This window comes from Mustela erminea, chromosome 12, assembly GCF_009829155.1.
Source record: "Mustela erminea isolate mMusErm1 chromosome 12, mMusErm1.Pri, whole genome shotgun sequence".
Classification (NCBI taxonomy): Eukaryota; Metazoa; Chordata; class Mammalia; order Carnivora; family Mustelidae; genus Mustela; species Mustela erminea.
The window spans coordinates 41,608,597-41,626,192 of NC_045625.1; the positions used below are offsets into that span (position 1 = coordinate 41,608,597).

At 35.9% G+C, this 17,596-nt stretch overlaps 1 protein-coding gene across 6 annotated transcripts in view; it reads left to right on the forward strand.

Annotated features, from left to right (window-relative positions):
* Positions 1-17,596, forward strand: part of LINGO2 (leucine rich repeat and Ig domain containing 2) — a 1,169,724-nt gene that overhangs the window by 658,238 nt on the left and 493,890 nt on the right. For all 6 annotated transcript variants that reach the window (XM_032307279.1, XM_032307283.1, XM_032307282.1 and 3 more), the window contains one exon: positions 11,142-11,227. The gene's annotated coding sequence lies outside the window, so the exon portion shown is untranslated. The remainder of the gene's footprint in view (positions 1-11,141; positions 11,228-17,596) is intronic.

Genomic DNA, 17,596 nt, shown 5'->3' on the forward strand with positions numbered 1-17,596 from the left:
TCACCACTGTGCCTGTTTTCTTCAAGAAAATGATTGGACACAACAACCACCAGAACTTCTCTCAAGCAGGTTGTTGGAAAAGGTTAGCACACAACAACAACCAGCACTTCTCTCAAGCAGGTTGTTGGAAAAGGTTAGCAGCAGGACCCAACATTTCAGTTCTGTGGGATTCCTACTCAGACATCAGAAAGATATCCTTAGCCCTCCTCAACCCTATTAAATTGATATCTTTCCAGACAAACTGGAAGTGATTCTGAAGCTTCATGCCTTTATTCCTAACACAAAAGTTAGTCATTAGGAGCTGTGTCCCTTGGCCCCATAATGAAAGCCATGAAGCCTGTGCCATACCAGTTGGTCAGGGTGCCAAGAACAGTAATTAGGCAGTAGCAGAACTTTCAGAATTGCTACCTCCAAAGGTAGGTGAGAGCAAGTTTATTTATTTTTTCAAACATATGTATCTCTGAATATATATGTCAGACCTCAAAAGTAGATACCAGGTCCCCTCTTGTTCTCAAGTCTCCTAACATTTATACTTAAAATGGGGCACAGGCCCCATGGGAGTAGCACAACCTCCTGGCTGCTTGTTGTACAGTTTTAGCTAAGCAGGGTAGGATGCTGTGTTTACAAGGGGCTGCTGAAATCCTGTGTTGAGGTTAGGATTCTCATCCAGTGATTACATGTTCCAGGGTTGTTGCATGCAGCCACTGTGCAGTTTCCAGAACAACAGAGAGCTCTTTAAATACTTGATCACTCTGGGAAGAATTCAAATCCTCCTTCTCCCAGGGAGAGAGTCCTACAATATCAAAATCCTACATCATCAGCTGCCCTATTTCCTTCATGAGTATTTTCCATCTTATTAGATCATGGTGATCTTTTCTTCCTGTGAATTCCATTATCATCTATTGTTATCAACATCTGACACTCATAATTTTACACTTGTATGTTTATACTTGTATTTTACATTAAAATAGAGACTGGTGTCTGCCCAAATAGAGTGTAAGTTCTTCAAGGGAAAGAACTGCAATTCTATTCCTTCGTAGCCATATTGCCTAGCACTGTGCTCTTCTCATAGAATGCTCAAAAGTAAGTTGCTGGGTAAACCAATAGATAGAGAAGTGAATAGGAAGACTGTGGGATCTAGTGAAATGTTGTCTCGGATTTTACTGAAGATACAAAGTCATTTAAATCTGGGCTAAATTATAATCAGAGACAGGACTCCTGACTAAGTTTTGAAACATTGAAATCTGGGTGCTGGTGTGGCTCAGTCGTTAAGCGGCTACCTTCAGCTCAGGTCATGATCCCAGTATCCTGGGATGGAGCCTGTGTGGGCTCCTTGCTCAGCGGGAAGTCTGTTTCTCCCTCTCCCACTCCCTCTGCTTGTTTTCCCTCTCTTGCTGTGCTTCTGTCAAATAAATAAAATCTTAAAAAAGAAAAAAAAGAAAGAAAAGAAACATTGAAATCTCTTACCAGGTTAAATATAGTTTACATCTTAGAGATCTAGGCAAAACTTTCAATACCAATTATATTAGGATTCTGTAGAGAAACAGAACCAATAGCAAATTAAATATATATGTTATATATGTTATTATAGGTAATATATAACATTATCTATAATATTACATATATATGAAAATTTATTCTAAGGAATTAGTTCACATATTTCAAGGCTATGGAGCCTTGAAGTACCAAGATCTGCTTTCTGCAAGCTGGACCCCAAGGAAAGCCAGTGGTATAACTTGGTCAGGTCTTAAAGGCCTAAGGACCAGGAACACCTAGGGCAGGAAAAGACCAATGATGTTTTATCTCAAGCAACTAGGCAGGAAGGGTTGAATTCTTCCTTCCTCCAACTTTTTGTTCTGATCAGGCCCTCAACAGATTGGATGATATCCACCCATACTGGGGAGTGTGAACTGCTTTACTAGTTCTACCAGTTCAAATGCTAATTTCAAAAGAAATGCCCTCACAGAGACACCCAGAAATAATATTTTGCCACATATCTGGGCACCTCCTGACCTAATCACCATCACAGTAGTGAAGCAACTGAAAAGCACAGATGTTGGTGACTTGTCCACAGTTAGTCATCTGGTGCAAGGGAAAGTCATGACCCAGGTCCATCCTCTGATTGATATTTTTTCCATCCCTCATGGAAAGGTCAGTATTTTGGAGATCGAACAAATAATACAGACAACTGACTCAAGGCCTGCCTGTGGGTTGCTGGCTAGAGACCATGTTCTCTCAGATACCACTCTGCAACAACACTAAGCTTAGTGTTGAATTTTTGATCCATTAATATTCTCGTGGTTAGTTCTCTCTCTGTCCAATTTTGAGAAGTGGAGATCTTATTTAAGTTTAGACCTCATTATTCTTCACAAACCAGAGAAATTTACTGTTATTTTCAGGGTGTTCCATTCTGCTAGAAGCCTCAGAAATGTCGTAGGATGTTCAATATATCTTAAAAGGAGACATTGACAAATTGAAGTGCATCCAAAAGAAGGTGACCAGAATAGTGAGACGTCTGGGAATGTGTCATGTGAGGAATATGTCTGTCATTTTGTGTTCAGTTGTGGTAATGTTGAGTCTGAAAGATGCTCCCCATCCCTGCAGGGCAATGATAACTTCCTTCAATTATTTGAAGATCTGCCATGTGAAACTAGGATGCTATATTTTCTGAAGAGTTCAAGAGGGTAAAACTTGAGCCAGCGTGTGACAAGTACAAGAAGGCTGACTTCAACTGTATATACACATATAAATTAGTTGGAGTTGTTGCTCTAGGCTCCTTTGTGGATGCCAGTGGAGCTGCACTGTGGGTCCTTTGTGAGCAAAAGCCTGTATCTCCACACAGATTTGGAGACAGTGTTGGTGGTCTGTCACTTATGACTTGAAGATTGTGTGATTATTTGTCACTGAGCTATCCCCAAATTGATCACAGCCAAACTTAACTGGCAATTCTCACTCACCTCACTCAGGTGAAGAGCATTTTAGAAAAGGTCATGCTATTCGAAGCTAGTGTTGATGCTGGAACCCCTGGTTAATTGCTCTTGCTGTAGGTAGAGCACAGCTTGAGGTCATTCCCTTCCTCTCTACCTAACTTACCAGAATCTGGAGCTTTTCCCTACAGTGATGAAATGGTATAGCTCTTTAGGAGGCTGTCTGCATTGATCTGTAGGAGGGAAGTAGAACATATTTAAAATAAATCCTTGTACCCCCAATCTTTTTAAGTTAACAGTAGATATTCAGGATGGCTTATATGGAACAAGTGTAATTTAATGAACTACACCTTTGAAAGTGTTACAAGATGAATCAAACCATAAAATGTGTCAAAGGTTTTAAAATAAATAAAGTCAGTCATGTTTCAGTGTATATGAAATAATGTTCACAGCAAGGCAACAGACATAAAATGAATATTCTTCCACTTCTCACCTTGATTAGAATAGAAAGTACATATTTAACAGTTATTTTGAGTCTTGAATGTGACTCAAACTACCAATCTAGTTATAGTTTGTCTTTTATCTTTTTTTTAAATGTCACTAAAGCAGCAGTCAAGGCTTATATTTAGGTTTAATACATATTTCATTAAACATGCAAGTTCCATGATGGAACTTATTTTATTAGACCCTGTACTCAATACAAAACATCAGTTGCAGAGGGTCATATCACATCTTTCTAGCTGTTACACCAATATCTTGCTGAGTGCAGGCTGCAGTGTCTTGGGTTTTTTATTTATACTGGTACTCATTTAGTTTAATCCAAGAGCTATTTCCAAAATACCTGCAGTACACACACACACACACACACACACACACACACAAACCCACTTAATCAACAGATAGTCCACTGCTTTGGAGATGGGAATAGCAGCGAGATACTCCATGGTAGTGGAGATCGAGGCACACGATGATCATCAATTTAATGAGAAACAGTCTTAATTCTAAGAAAAGTTATTTTATACTAAATGAATTTACCTGTCCTACACTTGTATAACTAAAATGATATGGGGATGCTCTGCAGCTCTTAGGTTTTAAAATACAAAGCCAATATCTAAAGCTGGTTAATTCTTCTTACCTAATGTGTCTGCAGTTATGGAGCTACCACCAGATGACAGAACTGTCTTAGGATAGAGCAGCACCAGTGAGGTCAGAATTCTTAAAGTACTATGTCTATACAACTTGTGTAACCAATAGGAAGCCTGTACTCTCAGTCCACCACTTCATTACCTTTCCAGAAAAAAAGGGGGAGCAGGGAAGGGATCCCCCTTCTTCCTCCATTCCACAGTTAGCATGCACCATGTATTGAGCCAGAAAAAGCAACTGTGAAGATGAACCAAAGAATGCCTCTGGTCCACTAAGAGCTTATAAATGAATGAGAGAAATAGTTGGAACATGAGTAGGTAGATTAAAGACAGGGGAAGTCTTTGAGCACAGGCTAAGGAATTCGAAATATGGTTCCCTTCATCTCCCTCTACCCCCTTATTTTATAGGGGGTATGAAGAAGGATTGACAGATTCTAGCTTTGATTTGGAGAATTTAATCCAGTGAAATCAGTGAAGGACTTCCAGGAAAAGGAGGCAAGACCATTGCTGGCAGATGATTCAGTTCTGAGTCTGTTATAGTAGTAGAGCTAAGAAAAGGTAGGAGTCATAGGTATGGGGAGGGAGCAACACATTTTCTTTTTCAGGAAAGCCCATCTATACTCTTTGTGTCATTGATTATAGAAGAATCAAGGTCTGAAATAAGTGGATACCAAAAAATGTGTGTGTGTGTGTGTGTGTGTATATGTATATATATACACACACATACATACACACATATATACATACATACATACATATACATACAGTTAAGATAGTGTAAGAAAATTGATTAGAAAGCATGGAAGCATTTCAGGAAGAGATTGAATAAGAAAGAGGCTGAAGTCTAAGAAGCCAGTTAGGAAGTGATCAGGAAGATGATAACATTGGGGAATTAAATTTGTTGGATTCTTTAGTCTAACAATCCTTTCCCCCTCAGTGTTGAACCATCCTCCCTCCTCCCACCCACATTTCTATATACAACTTATTTTTCTCTTATCTCCTATCTGAAATTTATCTAAACTGTTGCCTGTCATTCTTTTTTTTATTTTATTCATTGGACAGAGAGAGAGATCACAAGCAGGCAGAGAGGCAGGCAGAGAGAGGAGGAAGCAGGCTCCCCGCTGAGCAGAGAGCCCGATGCGGGGCTCGATCCCAGCACCCTGGGATCATGACCTGAGCTGAAGGCAGAGGCTTAACCCACTGAGCCACCCAGGCGCCCCTTGCCTGTCATTTTTATCCCCACACTTGGGTCTTCCACCAGGAACTTCCCCATCTGTTTTTGAAGAGAATAAACTTCGCTGAATAATTGTTTTGGAAACATTCTTTAAGTTGCTTTATATTGTGGACCCACTTAAGTGTTTCTTGACAGCATAGTGTTTAAAGATAGCATTTGAAAATACAGGCTAAGGAAATGCTAAGTTGGCTTTCAGGAGTATGAAGAAAATACAAACTGCACAGTTCTTGTTAAACTTTTCTTAGAAGGGAGCCATATTTACCTAATGGGAAGAGGCTATACCTTTCCTATGTTGTGAAAATTTTTTACTGAGTCTGAGTGAAACCGTTATTAAACAACAACGATAATATCAGCTCTTTGGAATTTTAGTGAACCCTATTTGAAATCATTTCAGAACAAACATAATCTACCAGACTAGATAAGAGTAATTTAGTATGGGCTTTGAGATGCTATTTTGACCGTGCCCCTATTAAGTTTTCCTCAAAATGTATTAAGAATCTTAATTCAAAAAAAATCCCCTTATATGCATATGCATATGTGTGTTTTTATGTATACTTAAAATGATTCCAGTAGTTGAGATATGCTTCAGTAATGGTACTCAAAATGGGAGAAGTGATGAATGTATGTACAACCAATGGTGACTGTTTTATTAATGGGATTTGGAGAAATGCTCATGGAATATATTGCTATTTGGAAATTTGGCTAAAAATGTCAGAGGTAAGCATATCTTTGTTTCATGGGTCCACCATTCTTACAAATTTCCTAAGAAATTTTTATTTATTTATTTGAGAGAGACAGAGAGCATGCTAGCATGAATCCAGGGGAAGGGCAGAAGGGGATGGAGAAGCAGGCTCCCCAGGGAGCAGGGAGCTTTCCTTGGGGCTCAGTCCCAAGACCCTGAGATCATGACCTGAGCCAAAGGCAGATGCTTTGAGCCACCCAAACACCTCTGGGTCCACCATTCTTAAAACTTACTTCTTTCAATATCTAGTTATGCTTCTCCTGTTTTTTCAACAGTGGTAAAAATTTTGCTTTCAGAAAGTTATTCATCAGTAATAAATCCAAGTAACATTTAGCAATGAAATAATCGTTTGCTAAATTTTGGAAGCTAGGACTAGCATTCTGTAGAATTTATAGTGATTTTTCATAGAAAACAATTCTTCTTTTGACATAAATATTTTCCTTGAATAAACTATATAGAACAGAATTTCAGTCTTCTGTTTTCTTCTATAATATTTTTGGCTATCTCAAGTATCTTCTATCAAGGAAGGTATATACTTGATTCTTCAAAAAATATTGATTCTCCCTTAGTTATAAAAGTAAGATCTAGTATACCTGAATTTGAATTTCAGTTTTATCACCTTTAAGCCATATGACCTCAAACCAAATCCTCCACCTAAAAACTCAGCATGTTAATGGTTTATTTAATTTTAGTGAGATTTAAATTAATTAACACCAGCAAAGTATTAATAGAGTATCTGGCTGTTAGTAAATGCCTAAAAATTATGACTTTTTATTAACATTTTATAAGTTTATAAATTAAGTGAGATAATGTCACATATGTATGAAATTATATAAACACATATATGTAGCACGGCACATTGTAATACAATGAGTGGTAACTAAAATTTGTAAGGTAAAAAATATGGGAAATATAGAAAAATGTGCAGAAGAAAGGAAAATTACCTAAAATCTTATTAGCCAGTAACAAAAAGCCAATGTTTAACTTATTTTGTCATGTATTATTAAAGTCAAGGGCGTCTGTACTAGGTGACATCAAGATACACATTTATTTTCAAAGCAAGGAAAATCTTTATTTGGAATTACTGATAAATTACAAATAAGAACAGAAGTATGTACAATTTTCTAACTGCTTATTTAGTATTATTGATCTCATAATAATGGCACTTTTTTGAAAAAGGAGACTGTATGCTGAAAAAAAGTTATTAGTTATAGTTCTAATAACATTTTTGTAAATGGAAAACACACATACACACATGAACCATGAATTAGTCAAATACTATTTTAAAATCGCCTGGAACTGCCACCTATTATCTGAATTCTTAGTACTCAAAGTGCAGGCACTGGATCAGCACTATCAGCATAACAAGCTGTGATAAATACAGACACTTGAGTCTTGCCCTAAACTCGTTCAATCAAAAGACTGCAGTTTAACGTAGTGATCTGAAGGGGCACTTGCACCTGAATGTTTATAGCAGCAATGTCCACAATAGCCAAACTATGGAAAGAACGTAGATGTCCATCAACAGATGAATGGATAAAGAAGATGTGGTGTATATATACAATGGAATACTATGCAGCCATCAAAAGAAATGAAATCTTGTCATTTGCAATGATGTGGATGGAACTAGAGAGTATAATGCTTAGCAAAATAAGTCAATCAGAGAAAGACAATTATCATATGACCTCCCTGATATGAGGAAGTGGAGATGCAATGTGTGGGATTTGAGGAGTAGGAAAAGAATAAACAGAACAAGATGGGATCGGGAGGGAGACAAACCATAAGAGACTCTTAATGTCACAAAACAAACTGAGGGGGGTGGGGGGGTGGAGAGAGGGTGGTGGGATTATGGACATTGGGGAAGGTATGTGCTATGGTGAGTGTTGTGAAGTGTGTAAACCTGGCGATTCACAGACCTGTACCCCCGGGACTAATAATGCATTATATGTTTATTTAAAAAATGCAATTCGATTAATGTGAATATAAATATCACTCATATATCTTTCAGTTGGAGAAACAATATTTTAAACCAAATCAAACCAAAGATGGAGGAAATAAATAAAATTTAGTGGGGTTGGGGCGCCTGGGTGGCTCAGTTGTTTTGAATACTGTTATGCTGGAAATAAATAAATAAATAAATAAATAATAAAATAAAATCTTTTAAAATTTAAAAAAAAAAAAAAAAAAAAAAAAAAAAGCCTCTGCCTTCGGCTCAGGTCATGATCCCAGGTCCTGGAATTGAGCCCCGCATAGGGCTCTCTGCTCAGCAGGAAGCTGCTTCCTCCTCTCTTTCTCTCTCTCTCTCTCTCTGCCTGCCTCTCTGCCTACTTGTGATCTCTATCTGTCAAATAAATAAAAATCTTAAAAAAAAAAATTAGTGGGGTTGCACATATTCTAGTGGAATGACTCAGGAAAAAAATAAAAAGTGTTGCTAGTTAAAACTAATCAAATTTTTATACGTCACTGTTGTGTGTTAGTAAAACCAAAGCGTTTATCCTATAATAATACTGCTGCCTCAATGGTATAAGCTTGCATCAGTGTTTTTGACAAAGACTGGTTTCCCTTTTAGCATGTTGTTGGTCAGAGCTACAGATGGGACACAAGTGATTGAAGGGATTTTAAATATTTCACCCTGGCCTGTGCATACTCACAAAATTCCTACTCAAATCCAAAATTAATAGTACACGTGTATCAGCTTTTGTGTAGTGGATCCACCCTGGGAGTATTACAGTGAGGACTCCTTTAGAAAATGATGTAAAGTAATGCATATAATTATAGTCTTTACTTCTTGTTAAGGAAAAACATAAATAAATAAATCTGTTTTATTTTTTTAGTGGGAGTTGTTTTAATATCTCAAAAGAGAAGACACACATGTGGGAATATGAAAAAATGATTCTTTTATGATTTTCTATGTACTAGTTCTTTAAAGGCAAGATTCCTTTGTCTTCCTTTCAGGAATGAATAAAAACAAGAATAATTAGTTAGAATATATTTTAGCATGTATCCATTCATCCATATATTCATTAAGCAGGAATTTTTAAGTAGAGGCTGTAATCCTGTCCATATGGATTCCACATTCTGGTAAGGAAAGGGGATTATAGCAAACAAATTTAAAGTACGATTATAGGTTGTGATAGGAGGGGAATATGTTGGGATTTCAGGAAAAACCTCTTTGATAAAGTGACTTGAACTGAGACCCTAAGGTATAGAAAGGATCCAACTGCAGAGCATTCCAGGCTTGATTTCCTGAAAAACAACGTCTTCTGGTGTTTGAGACCAGGATTTATTATGAGAAGAGCATGTAGAAGCCCAATAAAAATGAGAGAAAAACTGTATAGTATCTGAAAGGTAGACTGTAGCCTGTTCATTCAGAGTTTGTAGGCCATGATAAGATAATTGGATTTTATTCCAAGTATAATACAAAGCTACTTAGAATTTTAAGCAGGGTAGTAAAATTATGATTTGTGCTGTATAGTCTACCCTGGCTGGAGTATGAGCAGTGGATTTTAGATGAGGTCATGAGCAGAATCAGTGAGAACAGGTAGAAGGCTTTGCACAATTTTAGGTGATCAATTATGGTGGCTTCATCTGGTGAGAGGAGAGAGCTGTATGGATTCTAGCTATGTTTAATGTACATAATTACCATGGAAAAGGAAGTTAGTTTAAAAAGATCTTCACATCTCTGACTTGAGTACAAAGCATATGTGTAATTTCCTATGAAGTAGGGACTACCTGGGAAGGCATGGGAGGTAATTTAAGAATTCAGTATCAGAGTAAGTTTAAAAGGTAGTAGATACCTTGGAGATTAAGACAGTGGGCTCTGGGGAAGGTTCAAATCCTACACTAAGTGGTTAATAGCAGTGGATCTTGAGTAATTTACTTGAGCTGTGCCTCTCTTTTCTCAACTTTAAAAAGAGGGATGTTAATAATACCTACCTTACGGTGTTGTAAATATTAGATAATTCCTGTAAAATGGTAAAAACAGTCACAAGCAACAAAATAATAATTATCATCATCATGAGGGCTTACACAAGGAGTAATGTCATGTAGAAAAGCTGGCATACAAGTTTGAGGTCTGAAGGAACATGACTGACATTCCAGTTCTTTTAAGAAAGAGTTACTATCAAATTCACGTGTTGTACTCCTTGAATTTATACAATGTTATATGTCAGGTATATTTCAATTAAGGAAGGTGGAAAAAAAAGAAAGCTTTTCACCTCATTATACTTATTTAGAGTTAATAAAAACTGTCCTATGCTAGCTTTTACTTTGTATTTTTGTTTGTTTGTTTGTTCTGTTTTTTGTTTTGTTTTTTGGGTTTTTTTGTGGTTTTTTTGGTCAACTTACCTTTCTCCTTTAACCTTTTCTCTTTCTGTGGGTTGTGCAGGAAAGCTGACACAGAGCTGGAAAGTAGTAGAGAAAGAGTCATCAAGACAATGGAAAATTCAGATTCTAATTCAAAAAGAACATTTCATTTCCCCTTTTCAACTTTACAACTATTCCAAAAGTAGATTTTAGCTTTTAATTGATTGTATTGAAATTTTCTGCATAAATAGACCATAATTATTTTTGATAACAGATTATCAGATTCATCCAATGATTAACTACTGAAACCACAAGGGATAATCTGGGATTTGCATGTTGAATTCATTGTCAAATTAACCTTTGAAATGGCAGGTTGATTGACTGACACAGCAAAAATACGTTCTCTCAGGTCTACATTATGACAAACTATAACAAAATACCATTTTTACTTCTGGAGTGGAAGGTTGATTTCTTTAGCTATATAAATGTATTTGAACATGAGTTTGACCTACTTATCTATTTAATAAAAAAAGAAAGGAATTTAATGAATGCCTGAATGGTAGATATTTTGTCATGTTCTGAGAATTCTAATAAACACGACAGTGTACTTTTTTCAAGATGCAAAACCCCAAATATGTGAAGTGGCTTAGTCCCTTTTGTTTCTTTAAAAGCTTTTTAAAGTAGGTGCTATGTACATTTGAATTATTGTTGTGGTCATTAATATATGGAGATCCTTCTAGAAGCAAGTATCCTTTTCTTTAAACATCTTTTCTTCATTTATTTTTTGGTAGCCTCAAAACGGAGTCATGTAAAGAGGCTCAGAGACGAACACGAAAAGTGGCCACCATCAGCATGAGGAGCCCAGCAAGTCAGCCTGGTGAGTGGGAGAAGTGATGTGTGGTTATCTTTTTCTGTGTGTCATTAAATCTGCTGAGATTGCTTTTTATGCAAAAAGCCCTCATAGTTTACAAACAAAAATAAGAGTGTCTAAAAGGAGAACGTCTATGACATTGATTCTCATTACCTCAAAGACCCTAGGGAAATGGGTTTTGGCAGGAATAGTCACAACATTTTGTTATAAACAGACGTAGTATTACAGTTCCCATGTGACCTTGTGAAAGTTGCCTAATTCTTTGAGTCTTAGCTTTCTTTTTTGAAAATGGAGATGATGGGGGCGCCTGGGTGGCTCAGTTGGTTGAGCATCAGACTCTTGGTTTCCACTTAGGTCATGCTCTCAGGGGTCTGAAGATCAAGCCCTGTGTCGGGGTTCAGCTCTGGGCATGGAGCCTTCTTAAGATTCTCTCTTGCCTTCTACCTCTCTCCCGCCCCTGCTTGCACAAGTACAAGCTCTCGCTCTCTTTCTTTTTCTCAAAAAACAAAAAACAAACAAACAAACAAAAAAAGCAGGGGGGAGAGGCAAGAAAATGAAGATTATGGTAGTTATCTTGTTATGTTTTCCTAAGAACTAAGTAAGAAACTGTGTATAACCAATCAGTGTCTTTAGCAAAGGGAAAGAGGTTAAAGTTATAAGACTAATACTTACTGAATATTTCCACATGCCAAGTACTAAATGCTGACTACTGCATTGTTTTATTGACTACTCAAAATGCTAAAGGGTAGAAGGTATTATTGTTCTCATTTAACAGATGAAGAAACTGTACTATTGAAAAATTATGTGACTTGTCCTTAAATCACAAATTACTCTGATAGTTGAGTGTAGTCCTGTCTGATGCCAAAGTTTCTGTACTTGTATTCTTTCAGAAAGTCAACAATCATTTATTGGGTACTAACAAATGCCAAGCTTCTCTTAGCTGAGATGCCCTGCTATTTCCCGAATGATTATTGCTTAGAATATAATAACTGTATATTCATAAGATGCATTATAATTTACAAATAATTTATGAGTAAGTAATTTTGTTTATTAGTGATATACCCTATATGGAAGACAAAGTGGGGATCATTATGTGTATTTTACAGATGGAAAAATTGAGGTCCCAAGAAGTTAATTGGCTCACTGGGCGTCTTACAAGCTCAGTGATCTTCAGACTCCATGGGTTAAGGGTCATGTTTTTGGTGTGTGTGTTTTTTTTAAGTTTTTATCTAAATTCCAGTTAGTTAACCTAGAATGTATATTTGCTTCAGGGGTACAATATAGTGATTCAACATTTGCGTACAATACTGTACACAATGCCCATAATAGCAAGTGCACTCCTTAATCTGCAACACCAACTCAACCCATCCCCCTACCTACCTTCCCTCTGGTAACCGTCAGCTTGTTCTCTATAATTAAGAGTATGTTTCTTGGTTTGCCTTTCTCTTTCTTTTTTCCTTTGTTTATTTGTTTTGTTTCTTAAATTTTACATGTGAGTAAAATCATACGGTATTTGTCTTTCTCTGTCTGACTTATTTCACTTACTATAACACTCTCTAGCTCCATGTATGTTGCAAATGGGAGGATTTCATTCTTTTTTTATGGCTGAGTAATAGCATATATACCATATCTTTATCCATTCTTCATGGTATTCTTGATGTCTGTGTGAACTATTTATATAATTTGACTATTGTAGATAATGCTGCTATAAACTTTGGGATGCATGTATCCCTTCAACCATTTGAATCCATTGCAGACTGAATGTTTTTGCAAACATTAATTACCAGAGAAATAAAATGATTAAAAGTCAGACACAGAATACATAGGTCCACTTATTTATTAGTTGTCATTATTCTGCAGACTTAAAATTATAAAATGGCTATGAAATGTTTTAGTGCTTTCTCTCTGTAGTCTAATTCCATACTCCTTCTGGTGTAGACCAGCTAACACTTGCAGATTAACACTACCCTGTAGACCAGACAGTAAGGCTTACAGCATGGGTAGAGCTACTATGAGGCAAACGTCATGTTCAGTCCCAGACCTTTGTTCTTCAAATCTAGGTCTTTTCATGTTACTCCACAAGACCTCAACATACAGCAAGAAACCTGTGTTGTGGTCTAAGGTATGAGAAAATCAAATTCCCAACTGTTCAAATGAAATAGATGCAAGAAAACTGACAATGACAAAATAACTTTAAAGGGTTATAGGAAACAGTCAACATGAAAAAAAAGTGGAAAACAATTGGAAAGTTTATAGGAATGATTTCTTTTAAATTTACTTATCAGAAACAAGTCTAAAAATTTTGATATGTGATATATTGTTAAAAGACTTTCTCAAATATGAGGCTTTTCCCTCTTTTCCTTTTTATTTATTTTTGGAAAAGAAAAGTTAGGTTGTATTTAGAAGACTGGGCCTTATCAGTTCCCAAGCAGCATATAGACCTTGTATAATTCTAAGAGATAAAAGTGGAACTTGGCCAGCTATGAAATGAAAATGAACTCATCTCACCGCTATATTGAAGGGGACTGAAAATAAATGTTACTTGTTCATTTCAAAAACTACTAAAGAAAATTGCAGCACTTTTGGTACACAGTAAGATGCATATTGCGTCAGCAATGAAAATTTACTTTGTAAGATGGTTTTGTGGCTTTCTCAGTTTTACTGAAATGGATCCAAATATTTACATGTGCTATTTTATTAATAAGTATTTTGCCATCTGTGTCAAAGTGGTATTGCACAGATGTTCAGGAATAACTTTGGTTGTGAGTAAATATTAGAGGAAGATTGAATTTTTCTCCAAATGATGCTGATGGAATTTTTTTTGTCATAGTTTAAGATAACAGAAATAGTTGTTGTTTTAACGTTCTACCAACTTAACTGTGCTTGATGAAGCTTCAAAAATGGTTTTAAGGGCATGGAGAAGGGTGGAAATTTATGACAACATTCAAAACTGGGACTTTCAGCCAATCTATTATTACCTTCTGGGGAGATTCCACATCACTAAATAAAAATTCACAATCTGAAGTAGAGCAAACCCATGGCTTTAAACAATATAGACAGATTCTGAGCCCTTCACTTACTTTCAGCTCCCTGACTCAGAGACTCAAGAATTGTGTCACTGAGAAAGTTAAGTAATCATACCTGCACACTCCTCTTTAGTCATTACCTAAATCCATTCAAGAATTATCCCTCCTGCTCCCTCTGAAAAAGGCAGAGAAAAAAGAAGGACTTAGAGAAGTGTATTGCATCCAAGCAGAAAGTTAGGTAGTCCCAATAGACATTATATGTGTGGTAATAATATGACCAGAGACAGTAGTACTGCATGTGTGTGTGTTTCTTTAGTACTTATTAGATCAGAATCAGAAGAACAATAGTTGGGAGAGAAGAGTGTCCATGAACATTTTAGCGGAAGTGATTTATGTGAATTCTTGCTACTTACTAGAATTTAGGCCTGAGGTTGTTCACAGTCTACTTTTCAACAGTGAGGCACAGATGCTTTCTGCTAAAAACCAGGTTGTCAGTAGGATCAAGAGCTAAGAGTCATTCTTATGACATATTTGTTGAGAACACTACCCTTCAATAGATTTTTATCACATTTTCTAATCAGTAACAAGCAGTAACAGCAATAACAAAGCCAAACATGGTTTAGATAATGTTTCCTTGACAAAGGACATGAAAGCCTCAGAGGTAAAGCAAATGTAGAACAATGAATTAATACAGAAACAAGAAAATTACATTAGGAAAACTTTTGTCATCCTTACAAATGCATTGATTGACTTCGAAATAGAAACCATAGGAATTGAAAACGTTGAAATGCAAAGGACTGAAAAGGAACAGAAAATGTAACAGAAGAAGTAAATCTGCCTTTGGAGACAACAAATAATGTCATCAGATTTGTGGAAAGCAAACTGAAGTAGTCCTAGAATGCAGAGGACCAAGACAAATGAGAAAATGATGAGAGAAAAAAATGACCAACATGGAAAAGAAAAATCAAGCATGCAGATGGTTATTTGTGAACAAAGAGAAAAAAAAAAATAAATAGAAGCAAAGCAGTCATCAAAGAATCACTAGGGAGAAAAATCTTGCCTAAGAAAGAGATAGGAAGGGTTTCTACAACTCTAGATTTCATTTGCTAACATGTGAGGGTTTTTTTTTTCATATTGTACCAGAATTTTCTTTTAAAAATTAGGAAAATCCAACAGTAAAAAGACAAAGATTATTTTGAATCTGATGGTTTTGGGGGTTTATTTGCTTGATTGTTGTTTAATGTTTCGTTATTCTAGATTATATATAGATGCTTGTCCTATTTAGTCTTCCTTGTTTTCCTTAAAAAATTTGGTAATTTGTGTTATCCTAGAAAAACTATCAATGTGGAGTAATTGTTCATGAATGAACATATATTTAGGAGAAAAAAAAAGACTCAGTGTCAATGCACCAGTGGAATAATTAAGTGGTTTTAATTTTTTCTCTGTCTCTTTTTTTTTGACATATAAAATAATCATATATCATTGGTCAATTAAAGCTTTTATTGAAATATACTTAAGAAAAGTACACAAATAATAGGTGAACAACTCAATAAATTGTTACAAAGCCCAGAAATATGTGTCATAACCCCTCAAATTAGGAAATAAAATATACCCAACAAAATTAAAGGTACACTTTTTTCTTTCTAATCAGAAATCCCAATCATCTATAAGGTAAGCACTTTACTGAATTCTAATACTGTACACTATTTTACATTTTTTGAGTTTTATGCAAATGGACTGGTAGAGTTTGTACTTGTGTGGCTTGTTGATCTCAATATTATTTATGTGAGATTTCTATTTACAGGAGTAATTTAATTTTCAAAGTATATACTATTCTACTGTGACTGGTTTGTGGTGCTTCTGGCCTTATACATGTCTTTTGGGGCATATATGTCCACATTTCTGTTGGATGTATGATTATTTATGTGTGATTTATATGTTCATTTTTAGTAGATAACTGATAATTTTCTGAACTTGTATACTAATTTATATTCCCACCAGCAGAGGATATGAATCCTTACCAAACTTAGTAATTATCAGGGATTTTTATTTTAGCCATTCTGGTGGGTGTGCTGTGGTATCCCATTGTGGTTTTAATTGACATTTATTTCCATAATGACTGATAATTGTGGTGTTGCTACCCCAGATCAACAATTCCCTTGGTACTCCCAAATTAAAAGGCAAATGGAGATTTAGAGTAGTAATTCAGAAAGATGATAGTTTTATCTACCTTGACTGAATGAAGATTTGATCTGAAGAGAACTAAAATTCCTCTTTACCTGGAAAAAAATTTTAAAGTATGTAATAACACATGTTATCAAATGTGTACAAGGCCAACAACCTCATTCAACTTAAAATTCAGCTTACGAATTTGCTGAACTTCTACTTTCCCTTCAGCTAATTAATAGAATGCAATCTATCAATTTTGTCTTGTTTCATTGGGTACAAACCAGTCTTATGACAGTAGGATCACAGCTGAATGGTGATGATTAGAGTTTCTTGCAAGAGAGCAATTGCACCCTCCATTTCTGTGTTGGGAAAACTAATTATTTGTCCAGCCATTTGAAACTAGGGATGGCACATGGGCAATAGGCGTGAAAACAGTCCAGGAGGGGAGCATTCATGTCAGATTTTGACAGAGGGCCTAGGTTTTTCACCTATGCAGCAAGTGTGACAGCTCCATCACTTTCCAGGCATTTCCTCTGGTGGCCTATGCAATGGTCCATTTGCTTCTAGTACTATTAGTTTTCAAACAGTGTGAGAGCTTGGCGGATATGCTATTGAGACAATTTAGATGTGCATAATCTGATATGATGTTGTGAAATGGCATGCTTTATTTTTAATGAAACCACATTATCAGAGATTAGCTAGATCAGATTTGTGGTTGCCATAGGTGGGGGTGGGGTGTTGGGTGAATGTGACCAAAAGGCACAGACTTCTAGTTACAAGATAAATAGTGGAGATATAATGTACAACATGATGAGTATAGTTAACACTCCTGTATAGTATATTTGAAAACTGTTAAGAGACTAGATGTTAAGAGTTCCATACATGAACCTGGATCACATGCAGACACTCTACTCCCATACAGCTTACCACCCTTGTGGTATATAGTGTGTATATATATAGTGTGTATCCATTAACATATGTTTATAATTATTTTTTATAAATTTGTCTTTAAATCTTACAGAAAATAAAGTGTGAAGTTATAAAGCAAAATTACAATAATACTGTTATTTATATTTGTTTTTATATTTACTTTTACTGGAGAACCAGTAAGTGCTCATGTCAGCATTGTTCCTACTGTATTGTTTGCTAAAGTACGATGGAAGGGAGAAAAAGCCGAGAT